General features: G+C 51.1%; 1 protein-coding gene across 1 annotated transcript in view; it reads left to right on the top strand.

Annotated features, from left to right (window-relative positions):
• The first annotated feature begins 6299 nt into the window (after positions 1 to 6299).
• The window catches only part of NOS1 (nitric oxide synthase 1), a 140519-nt gene continuing 133945 nt past the window's right edge, over positions 6300 to 12873 (top strand). Inside the window, exon 1 of the mRNA XM_073312326.1 lies at positions 6300 to 6450. The gene's annotated coding sequence lies outside the window, so the exon portion shown is untranslated. The remainder of the gene's footprint in view (positions 6451 to 12873) is intronic.

Genomic DNA, 12873 nt, shown 5'->3' with positions numbered 1-12873 from the left:
CTGTCCTGGCATGGGGGAAGGGAAGACAGCCCAGGAAAGGAGGAAGGAAAAAAGAAAGGGACACTGAGGCAGAGAGGGAAATGAGGGGGTTGGACCTGCCAAAGGGCAGGGTGCAGAAAATATGAGTTGCTCAGTGCACTGGTAGATGTTAGTCTGGCTCTGAGCTTTAATTTCTCTCTGGGTTTAGCTTTTATGTTAACTCTTCTGCAGAAAAGGACCTGGGGATTACAGTGGACAAGAAGCTGGATATGAGTCACCAGTGTGCCCTTGTTGCCAAGAAGGCCAACGGCAAATTGGGCTGTATAAGTAGAAGCATTGCCAGCAGATCGAGGGAAGTGATTATTCCCCTCTATTCAGCATTGGTGAGGCCCCATCTGGAGTACTGCGTCCAGTTTTGGTCCCCGCATTACAGAAGGGATGTGAACAAATTGGAGAGAGTCCAGCGGAGGGCAACGAAAATGATCAGGGGGCTGGGGCACATGACTTACGATGAGAGACTGAGGGAACTGGGATTGTTTAGTCTGCAGAAGAGAAGAATAAGGGGGGATTTGATAGCTGCTTTCAACTACCTGAAAGGGGGGTTCCAAAGGGGATCGATCTAGACTGTTCTCAGTGGTAGCAGATGACAGAACAAGGAGTAATGGTCTCAAGTTGCAGTGGGGGAGGTCTAAAGGTTGGATATTAGGAAACACTATTTCACGAGGAGGGTGGTGAAACACTGGAATGGGTTACCTAGGGAGGTGGTGAAATCTCCATCCTTAGAGGTTTTTAAGGCCCGGCTTGACAAAGCCCTGGCTGGGATGATTTAGTTGGGGCTGGTCCTGCTTTGAGCTGGGGGTGGGACTAGATGACCTCCTGCGGTCCCTTCCAACCCTAATCTTCTATGATTCTATGTGTGGCTTACTAAAGGAACCGGAATCCTGAATTGCCCCAGAGTCTGAGCTTTGGGCTGTTGGGAATTCACCACTGGAGCTGGCTCTGACTTTCACAGCTTGATTTTCTTCCTCTAATTAGCTGAACCAACCTGTGCTCTCTTTTTTTTTTTTTTTTAACCCCACCAAGCATAGGGTTGCTTGGAGACCTGGGTTTAGCTACAATGAGCCCATTGTAAATGCCAGGATGGATTAGATTAGACAGAGCTGACTGTGCAAGTCAGACCTGGGTTCAGAATCCACATGCCTGGAAGTTCAGATCCAGAGTTTGGTGCAGATCCGCTTCTAAGTTAACCAAGCTATTTAATGCAGAAGGGAACCTGACTGTCAAGCAGTGCCCCTGGGCTCTGGTATTGTGTCTGTCACTCCCCGGCAGGAAGCTTGTGAGTGCAGATTTTAATGACTAACTTTATTTTCAAATCCATATGCAAAGGACCAAACAGAATGGTTCTTGCGATGTGAGCTCTCCCTTGAGCTGTGCTAACTGAATATGGCCTCGCTAATTACATCAGTAAAAATAGAGCCATAGAGGTGCCCGGAGCTGGGGCTGGGGTATTTTCCAGTGGTATTACACACAGTCACAGGCATCTCCTATTAAATGACCTCCCATTGCTCAGCAGATTCGGTTTCTCCCATCTCTATTTTTGTATTGCTCTTGTGTAACCATTTGCCCCTCCCACCTGTGGACTCCAGTAATTGGAGCCAGACCTTTTGCCACTTGTTTTGGGAGCGGGTTGTCTGTTCATGACCTCTCCGCTTTCTGAGCTGTGGCCCGGGGAAGGAAGTTGAAATAGGCTTCATGCTTTCTTGCAGAGCCCCAGAGAAGTGTGACACGCGCCAGGCGCTCAAATCAAATCCGCATGATAGCAATAATAAAACATCTCGCGCCCTTGCAAGAGAGCAATTGCGGCGTGCGAATCCTTCTTTCTCCGCAAACAGATCACAAAAATAAACAAGGGGAAAGAATTTTGCATTTCCTCTTGGCGCGTCTCATGCCAAAGGCTTCCCAAACGATGGAGCGAAGAACCCTGAGATGCAGCCTCCGGTGGGGTGGACAGTGGACAATAGCCACCCAGAACACCACACTGTGCGAGAGTGCGGAGAGAGGAAAAACCGTTCAGTTTCTCAACAGCTCCTTATTTGTCTGTTTCTGTTGGGGGCAGAGAGTCTCTTCTGTTCCGTGTGCAGCACCGAGCACAAGGGAGCCCCTGGCCTGCGTGGGGCTGCTGGACCCTGCTGGAATACAAATAATAATGCCAAGGGTGCTAGCATACCTCCCTTGCTCTTGTCCAAAGTTCCCTGGGAGCCTTGGTACCTACAAAGAGAAGACAGGAATTTGTTTCTTAAGGTCTCTTCTGAGACGATCCCTTCCTCCATGAACTGCTTGGAGCGCAGCGCATCTGCCTTTGTAGGATAAAGGGCTCAGTGAACCCAGCTGGTATTTGGATTTATCGCAGGGTGGCTAGATACTTGAAACCTGCTGTTTCAGCCAATACCCCTTGAGCACTGAATGAGCGAACACCTAGCGCATGTACCATGGAAAGATCACTCACAGGGGCTGGCCTTGACACCATGCTTTACAGACCCAAGGCCTGGTTTTGTCCCCAAAGGTGCTGAGCACCTACTGCTCCCAGCAAAGTCCATCAAACCTTCCGTGGGTTCCAACAGGAGCTGGCCCAAGGGACCCAATCCCTCAAGGGGCCGAGCATCTTCTTGCTCTCAGCTCCTGCTGAAATGAGCAGGAGTTGAAGGCGCTCTGCACCTTGCAGGGCTGGGCCTAAACCTATCAGCCACTCCCTGCCCTGAAGCGCTTGCAGTCGCTGTAGAAGACAAGCCCTAGGTGATTAATTGGCACAATAAGATTAATTGGCACAATAAGAATATTGAGAATTTCAATAGTGCTGCATCCCAATTCCAAGCTGCCTCTCTCCGCGGATACTTCTGAGACACTTGGGGCCAGTGAGATCCCAGAACATACGGAGCAGGCTGTGTAGCAATGTTTATTGTTCACTCTCACTTCTTTCCCCCCCATGTTTTACCCCCTCACAATCTCTGCTCCCCCTGGATCAGCAGCTCTCTGGAGCACTGACTCACTCGGGATCAGTTGGTATGTTCTTGGCTGGGAGGTTGGAGGACGTCACGCGATGGGGTCTGCTGCCAGCTGCCTCGTCCTCTCTGGTCTCAAGAGACGTCGGCGTGTGTCAGCTGTGTCACCTTCTCCGCTTCCCCTGACCCGCGTGATGGCCAGAATTCACATGGCTGCTGCTGACAGGTTCTAGGCCAGAATAAATTATCCAGTGAAAGGTGGGGGGGAACTACTAAACTCGGAGAGCTTCTGCTACTTTCAGGCTACCTTGCTTCTGGTCTGAAGCCATGCATGGTGCCTGTGCTGAATGATCTCACTCAAGGAAACACCATCCGGAAAATTCCTGAGTGCTCACTGGCTAATTATGGGATGTCGACTACCCTCAGAAGTAGGACTTTCCGCGGATAAAGATGGACGTGTCAGTTCAGATACAATACATACCCGGGTTAGGTCAGGCATTTATAGATAGCTGGTTAGCTTGGTACTGACGCAGGTCATATTCACATTAAAACGTTGCCGTGGGGCAGACTTGCTTATTTCAGGCTGTAAGCCAGTGACTTTGGATACTATGTTGATGGGTGCAAATACAAAATCTTAAGCAGATAGATTGACCGGGTGGCAGCTGTCATATGTGCAGCAGAGCTCCTAAGAAGTCCTCAGATGTCATTTGTTGATGACATCTGCCATATTCTGTCTTGGACTGATTGTTATTCATAGTTTGAAATTCTTTTCTCCATCATTGCCTTGCATGAAATCCTGACTTTTCGGCTGTTCTGATTCGGCAAATCAGACACACGGCACGTTTCTTTTCCCTGGTTGGCCTAGCACCACCCTGCTGTCCAGGGTGAGCAAGCATGGTGAAGAATTCAAAATATTTGCAGTAAATCTATTGTTTCCGTAAGCCTTCCTTCCGGCTAACCAGTTTCTTAGAATACTTCCATTGACTGAACACTAATGGGGCAGACAAGGGATGAAGGGATTGTGGAGTTTTTTAAACAGACACAATTCTTTTTCAGTGTTCACCTATCTGTAGGATAAAGAAGTAGGGCCTGACTGTCTCTTCTGCTACTACCATTCTAAGCTGCTCTGCTGTCCAAAGGAGCCAGCACCCCAGTAGATGTGGCCAGCCGGGAATTGCCCTGCATGGAGGATGTGGCTGGGGCCAGGGCATCCCTCTGCTCCAGCTATTCCCAGCTACTGGAATTGCTCCTTGAGGCAGCCTGGCTTACAACACAGTGTGGGGGTCAACCTGAGGGTCGTAAACAGGTGTTAGGCTGGGTGGTTGTGATTTCCTTTCTCATACTGTTAAATAGAAGAGAGTGTGTGTATGTGTCGGTGTGGGGGCATGATGTGGGGGGTCGTCTGAGTATGAAAAAGGTTGTTAGAGAATCCCTGAGGCTGCTTTAACCCAATGCCAGGGACTGACCCCCCACCATCTGGCCTCAGAATTGGGGAACTGGGAAGCTTTGAACTGAAAATTTGGCCCATGGAATCTCTTCTCCTTACCGATCAGAATGTCAGTACTCAGCAGCTCTTACCCTGTAATGCTGCAGTATCCACTGAGGAACCAGCCTCACGCATCGCATCGTTAAGAGCAACTAAATAAAGACCACGCTCTGGAATCAATGTCTCTGAAAATGAGCGTGGTGACTTGCCTCACACTTATCTCACAGCACGCGACCTTTGTCTTGTGACATTTTACTCCATTGCAACGATCTCTGGAATAAGGGCCCTGCCAGCTAGCAATGTGACTGCCTTGTATCATGCTTTGCAGAGCTACCTGTCTCATTTGCTCCCCGCCGTGTGTCGGGAGCCGTGCTGGAACGGCTGCGGCTGGAGAAATTAGATGCACGTGATCACCCTCTCTCCACCGGTGGTGGTGTAGGACGGGGTAAGGTACCCCACATTAATGCTGGCAGGCCCCAGGGGTTGGGCTAGCCAGCCAGGACATGTAAGAGAAATTCCTGCTGTTGCAGATTCTCCATTATTTACAGGCAGCAGAGAAGTGGTTTTTCTGCTGTGTGGTTTCCTGTGCGTGCCCTCAGGCAGTCCTTAGCCTATCTATAGCTGACGGTGCTCGGAAAGAGGCTTGGGAACAATCCTTTTTAAAGATCAGTGTTTTGCTTTAGGACCCAAACTGGCACAGACTCCAGACTGCAGCCTGGAGCCCAGATTCTCAGCCCCTGGGGCCAGGGCAGCAGAGAAGGTGAAGGTTCATTGAAGCCACCTTTGTGAATGCCATATTTTGGGGTGGTCTTTGGGCTGCTCTAGTTTAGGCTCTGTTCCCCATGGTCCCCCTGTGGGGAGCAGAGAACAGCTGGAGTGCAGTGTACTTTGGCCATGGCATTGCCCCTTCCAATCCATAATGCTGGGAGCTAAGGGACAGGGGTAACACAGGCATTGTCCCAGCTCTCTAACGTCCAGGGAGACCCCTTGCGCATGGGGCAGCATAGGGGGCCTTTAGCACACTAAGCCCAGGTCAATGGGACCCAGGCTCATGGACTCAGGTTTCTAACCCCACTCTTAAGCATCCGCACTACATTGTAAAGCTGGGTTCGCAGTTGCTGGATCTCACAGCTCTGGTAATATAGCCATACTGCACTAGGGAGCCCTCTGACTCTGTTCTGCAGCTTGAGCTGCGTCCACACTGCAAAATGAGAGGGCTTGGAACACCACAGCGGGACTTGGGCTCTGACCCACCCACCTAGTCCTTGGGTCCTAAGTCAGTGTGTGGACCCAAGAGGGGCTTGGACTCAAACCTGAATCAGAGCCCGGGTTTAGTGTGCAGTGTAGGGAGTCACTGGGATTCAGGCCCTGTGGGTGGCATGGGTGTGGCTAACTCCCGGTGCATTACATGGGGATGCTGGTTCCTTTAGCACATCACCGGGCATTGAAGAATCACTTGCTGGGATCTGCTTTCGAAGGTCAAGCCTTTCTGGAAACGCACGAGAAAGATCAAGCTGTGGGAGGGCCAGCAGCATCCGAGGCGGGGCAAGGAAGAGGCACATTTGTATAAAATGTGTCAAGATCTGATCTGGAAAACCCTCCGAACTAAAGGTAATGGTGGACAGGTCCCGGTGAAGCAAGAGAAACCCAGAGCCTTTCCTTAACCCAGTGGGAGTGCATAATAAAAGCCAGGCCAAAAAAAGAACAATCCGAGCTGGGGGTGGGCAGCACACCCGTCCCCGGGCAGCCTCTGGAGCCAGCAATGCTGGCTAGCAGGGTGAAGGCACAGGTCGCTGTTCCCAGGTGGTGTCAATTAATCCTACTTCATTCAGAGTAACACAGGCAGCGAGGCTGGTGAGGGCTCCTGCTGATTAATTACCACTTAGTCTCCAGATGGGAAAGGCACTACTAGAGCCGGGGTTAGACTGAAAGGGAATGCGAGAGGAGATGGCTGGACTGGAGCGCTGCTACAGAAGGGCAAGCCGAGTGAGTACGCTCTCTGCCAGTATTTTACAATCCCATTACCTGGAGCTGCGTGGGCTTCCCCGGCTCGGCACGGGTTAGACGGTCTATGGCAGGCTCGAATGCCCTGGGTGAAAGGCTTCGTTCCATTCCTAGGAGCAAGTCCCCAGCTCAGGCTGGGCGTTGGCTGGGGCACTGAGGTGGTCCCTCCATGTGTGGCCAGTGCGCTGGTTTGGTGAAGTTCCAGTCTCTCCCCAACTTCCCCCAAAGTGCCAGGAGGGAAGAAGAATCCACGGTGCTCTATGGGGCTTCCTCTGTGCCAGCGAGGCTCCTTGGTTTTAGGAGCTTGGTAAGGGCATTGCTCGCCGTGCTCCTCGGAGAAAGACAGGACAGCCAAGTGGTGGAAACTGTGACAAAGTCTGAGACCTTCACTATGTGATTTCCCTTCAAGTTTGGGCTTTGCTAGTGTCTAGGTTTGTGTGCTGGGTTGTTTGTTCTCTCTGGGCAGACAGGAAACTGTCTGCGTGTTTAATTTCTAAAAATAGCCCAGGTGGCTCTGCCAAGGGTCTTTTGCACCCAAGTTGTCTGCTTGCCAGCAATCGCAGCACTCTCTGTGTTATAAATCCTGTGTGTGTCCAGGGGGAGGGGGGATTGCTCTCCATAGCAACTACCCTGCTTGCGTCTGAAGGTCATATTATTTATTTATATTTTTGCTTGTATTTCGGTAGAGCCTAGGAGCCGCAGGAGTGGACTGGAACTGGATTGTGTGAGGTGCTGTACAAATAGGTTAAGTTAGGCCTGATGGTGTCTGTCTTTTGGCTGTCATTCCCGCTCCTTCCCACCACACCCCAGAGAGATCCTTGGGTACTAAACCACGGTGCCAGCAGTTAGGTGACAGCAGGTAATTTAACCCAAGCTATGGGTCATAGTATATCAGGGTTGGAAGGGACCTCAAGAGGTCATCTAGTCCAACCCCCTGCTCAAAGAAGGACCAATCCCCAGTTTTTGTCCCCCCAATCCCTAAATGGCCCCCTTGAGGATTGAGCTCCCAACCCGAGGTTTAGCAGGACAATGTGCAAACCACTGAGCTATCCCTCTCCTTGCTCTTCTTGCCATCTGCTTGAGATCCTGAGTAAGAGAATGTCAGTGTTTTGAGGGCTGCTTTACACTGTGGGTGAACAAACTGTGTCCGGGGTTCACACAGCTGTTCTTTGAAACCCTTGTAAAGGGAGAACCGTTCTACCATCTGAAGGATAAAGTTCTGTAGAACACAGGCGGTCATTCAGATTGTAAACTCTTTGGGGCAGGGAACTGGCTTTTGTTCTGTGTTTGTACAGCTCCTAGCACCATAGGGCTCCAGGGCTCCGAGATGCTATGCCAATACAAATAATATTCCTACTACAGCATGTTGTAGGATAGTTCTAAAAGCCTGCAGAAAAGAGACCATTGTGTGTTAAAGACTATCGGTTTCTATAGTGATTTCTGTTGAACGCTATTGGTTTCGTTCCTATCAGGATAAGCAGAGCCCTCTGGAAGATAGGCTGGAGCAAGTGCATGCCACGCAGATGTCACCTTTTTATTTTTCCCCTTGGAATCTCTTCCTTTTTCTCATTCTCCTAGGCACGGATCATGTCCGGGGGCAAGTCAAGCTTTCCAACCAGTAAAGTTTGGGTGGGTTTGGAATGAGACAAACAGTCTCCCCATCCCTAATTCAAACACTTCCTGTTTTGGTGTTCGGGCTTCATTTGGTGCTGAACTTCCCCCACTGCCTTGTTTTCATCACGCAAACTGCAATTTGGGTCCATGCCACCAGCCCAGTTGGTGCCATGGGAAATGAAGCTCGGAGCACTCTCTGGTTGTGAATTGAGGTGGGGGGAAGCCAGTGTTTATTCAGGGAGAGAACCTCCTGCAACCTCTAACCATTCCCAGGGCCAGGTGCTCTGTTGGCTGGCTTGGCCAATGAGAAATCGTTCCTTGCTCAAGGCTGTGAGATACTTTGCTGGACTATGCCAGGGAGATAGTGGGAGGGGGCAGGATGGATGGATGAGGTGCTACCTTGGCCTGTGCAATGTGGTACAATAGTCAGGGTGAAACTGTGTTGTCCCGTATGGGGGCTGGCCTCACATCCGCTAGGTCACTGTGATACCTGAGACTCTGAAGGCCAGCCTCTCCAAGGGGCCTGCAAAATACGGACACACGCTGTTTGCAACAAACCTATTTTCATGGACAAAAACCTGTATTTATAAACGAGTATTTCTATGGCATCCTTTTACCCAGGGATCTCAAAGCACTTCACAGACATTAAGTGAGTCTGGACACATCCCTGTGAGGTAGGTGGTGGTCTCCCCATTTTGTTGACATCCTTTTGTCTGCGGGAGACGGTGGGAACTGCAGCCTACGATGTAGATGGTTTGCAATGTCTCATGTAACTGAATAGTCCAATCCGAGAGTTGCATGATCTTTGGCAGTTATTGCAAATGTCTGTCTTGGTTGGGAGCTGCTTGCTTCCTACAGGCTCTTTTCTCCTCAAGCTCCTGTCATGGACTTTGATACCCTGATGGAGATGATGGTGCCACTTGTTACGATCGCTTGCCAAGATTTCCCAATGGTCAAGATCAATTCCAAATTCCTTCATATCTCACTTGCATGTGTCTTTATAGCAAAGCTTGGGATGTCCTGTTGTTCTTGTTCCCTCTGATAGCTCCCCGTACAGCATGTCCTTGGGTACGCATCCATCTGCCAACCTACTCAGATGTCTTTGCTTGCGTGGGGGCTCTCACACGTGCTAAATTTGCCCTTTGAAGAACCTCTGCGTTGGTGACTTTATCCTGCCATTTGGTGTTGAGTATGCGGCGTAAACAACGTAGGTGGAAACTGTTTAACCTTGTCTCCTGGTGAGCATTTTACACATGGGGGAACGGAGGCACAAAGCGATTCCGTGACTTGCGCAAGGTCACATAGTGACCGAGTGGCCTAGATGAGATTAGAACCCCAGTTTTCATCATTCCCAGTCCTGGGTTAATGTAGTCCTCCCTTTTAATGTCCTGGCCTAGTCCGGCACTTATGTAAAGGAGAGCAACAACCCATGTGCCAGTTGCTTCCCTCAGAATTCTGTGGAGGAACGCACGGACATCACACCCCACCTCACCCCCCCCCCCCCGCCCAGAAAACCTGTCCCTTCCAGTTCCCTCCGCCGGTGTGTGAGCAGGTAAAAGTGTGTGTGGCTAAAGCGTGTGTAGGCACCAAAATGGTGGTGCCATTGTGACTGCTGAGGGGAACAGGCTGTGAGCAGCGTCTCCCGTTTCAATTACTCTCGCTATTTTCCGGGACGTAAATCCCAGGGCAGTACTGCTCGTGGGGCTGTGGCCTTCAGGAAAACTCTCTTCCCAGGAGCGACTGTGTCTATTTCTGCAAAACTCTGAGGTCGCTTTTGACTCCTTTTCACGCTCCCAGAACTCCAAACAGGGGATGTTTTGATTCTAAACCATAGGCACATAGGATCTGCCTTTTGGATCAGATCTTCACAGCCTGAGATCTGGCAGTGGCCTAACCTGATAGGTACCTGAAGAAGCAGAGGGTTTAGGGCACATCCGCAGTGCAAGGCAAGGTGTGACTGTTGTCCAGAAGGCAGGCATCCCTGTGCTAGCATTCATCTAGCTAGCGTGGGTAACAATAGAAGAGCAGGCATGACAGCCCGGCTAGCCACCAGAAAATACGCCCAGGTTCTCTGGTGGGTTTGTACCCTAGTTGCTAACCCGTGCTGCCATCCCTACACTGTTATCTGTGCTAGTGAGATTGAAGCTGGCATGGATATGCCTACCTGTGCTACCTTCACTCGCAGGGTAGCCAGGCCCTCCCACCCGGCAGTTCCGGGAAACCGATCGTGTGAGATTTGCCCACCTGAGTCTACTAGCAAAGAGCAAGCGCAGCGTCTGCTGATGGCCCATCCCAGGAGAGATGGGAATTCCCGGGAGGCCGGGTTCAGATCCCGAGTGTTGGGAGTGCTTGATTTGAGCCCATGATTGTACTTCAGTCAACGCTGCTAATAACAAAGGGCCATATTCTAACGGCCGGGGTTCCCATCAACTGGCCTGGAACTGGTCGTGGAGCAATGTGCTGTTGGGCAGTGGGTAAAGGCATCGGCATCTGGCCCGGTAATGTGCAGAGCCTAGTTGTTGTACAATGCTGGCTGGGCGTTCAGGGACCACGTGATGAAGTCGGATACCAAGGGAAAAGATGAGGCCCTGCCTACGTCCTGCGGTGCGTCTGCCTGGCCCCCCTGGCTGGGGTCCTATCTGTTCCGGTTCTGCTGGAGATGCTGCCTCGAGGCACAGGATGGGCCTGGACACGCTCTGCTGCTTGCACACTGTACATTGCCCTCAGGGGCTGGCGTGGCTGGGAGGGGGAGATGGGCCAGTCTGACTGTAGGCGCTGCCCACTAGGATGCTGCGGACCCTGGTTCCCTGCCCTCACCCCCAGTCATAAAGGGAAACAAATTCATTTGCTTTGCAAACTTTCAGCAGGGTCGGGTCCTCTGCTCCTTGTTCAGGCAGTGTCCTCTGACGTCAACAGGGGGTCGGCCCTGAGTCCAGAGCAGCCTGGGCGGGCCTGTAGCATACATCCCTCTAGTCTCTGTGCAAATAAATTCTTCCGTTCCCTTTTTTTTCCACAGCCTGAGACAATAACTCTGGCCAGATAAGAGTGTGTGGATTGTTCGGTAAAGCTCCAGGGGTCTCCTTTGCTTAAACCTGCCAGGCACCTGTTGAGTGCGGGTGACTGAATAGGTCACACTTATGCTGATTGCAGGGGCAGCGTTCCCAAAAGGAAAGTCACACCTGGCATTACACCCACTTACAGAAAGAAACACAATGAAAGAAAGGCTGGCCGCGTGGGAAGCTCTCTCAGCCGCTGGCTCTTGCTGAACCTGGGCCAGCAGCAACCTCCAAGGCATCTGAGCTGCTCCATGCTTTGAGAGCTTTCTCTGCTCCACCCACCCTTCTAGGTCTGCCACTCTGGGTGCACCTGGCTACCAGGTTGATGTGTGGGAGTCCTCCTGGCTCTTAAGTTTGAGCCTCCTCCACGCTGGATGTACGGGCCCGGGGCGTGGGACCCTTTGTATATGGATGCACCTAGCGATAGGAAGCCTCAGTTGCTCGCAGGCAGGGCTGGTGGGAGAGGAGATGGAGGGAAGAAAGCTTCAGCAGAAAATCTAAATAAACGGCGTAGCAGATCCCTGTTGCAATGTGGCAGGTTATTACCTGGAACCTAGTGTAACTGGCACAGGTGCTACCCCAGGGGGAAGGACGGAGGAGCCACTCTGTCCCCTTGGCAGGAACCCTTGTGCATCCAGCCATGTTTCTGAATGAGCACCCATGGCCTGAGAGAGGAAACCAGCTCTGCAGTGGAACGAACCGGACGAAGCCTGGGGAACAATCTCACTCTAGAAATTGATGCTCTCTCAACTGATGGGAAGCCCAGCTCGCAGTACACAGGGGTGCTCTGGCAGGGAGCTGTCAACTGCCAGGGGCACTGTGGTCGATTGGGGACCCTACCACACTCATGTTTCGGGGCAGACATTGCTCTGGTGGATGTGCCCCCGTGTACGAGCCGCATGCTCAGTTTCTCAAGCATGCCAGTTAAACTGGCTTTGTCTCATGTTTTTGTAAGCATCCGGCTCAGAGGCTAGGAGTTCTGCTTATAGAAGGAAAGCCTGGCTTCAGCTTTGGCTAACAGAACATATGGGTCAATGGCCCAGTAGTGGCTTTTGAGGACTTCTAGGCCCATCTTCTTTATGACGGTAGTGCCTCGGCACCATCCAAGAACAGGGCCCTGTTGTGCTAGGTAATAGACTGTCCTTGTCCCAAAGAGCTTATCGTGTAAATAGATCACATGAAGGGTGGCGGAGAGGAATACAATGCACAGGCAGAGAGAATACTAAGATAGAGGCAAATGCTCTGTTAGTTCCACAATTCCTTTTGTGTATCTATTTTTGTTTGCTTTCAGGCCTCACATTGGATTTTCAAAGAATCCTATTAATAGGCCAGTCCACTGTGACGGTTTCTGCCATACCTAGTTTTTATCTGGTGTCTTTAATCCATCGATCTCCAAGCACTTGGAAAAACAGGGTGTCGTTCTTCCCATTCTACAGCTGGGGAAACTGAGGCACAGAGCAAAGTCAGGTGACTTGCCCAAAATGACACTGAAGGTCAATAAGAACTTGAAGCAGAGCCCAGGTCTCCAGGCTCGCAGGTGAGTGGCCTGTCTGCTGGACCATGCTGCCTGGTTCCTTTCCAGCCTCCTTCCATTATTCATGAATTTGTCTCTTTTTTTTTACATATTGTCTTTCAGGTTAGATGCAGAGGCCAGTTATGCTGCTGCCCATTGACGTGCCGTGGGGGCGAGAGCAATGATGTCAGGTCTTTTCACTTGTCTCTCAATAGGGAAGAT

Source organism: Lepidochelys kempii, chromosome 15 (genome assembly GCF_965140265.1).
Source record: "Lepidochelys kempii isolate rLepKem1 chromosome 15, rLepKem1.hap2, whole genome shotgun sequence".
Taxonomy (NCBI): Eukaryota; Metazoa; Chordata; order Testudines; family Cheloniidae; genus Lepidochelys; species Lepidochelys kempii.
Note: the sequence above shows the minus strand (reverse complement) of the source record. Positions and strands in the feature narration are given on the sequence as shown.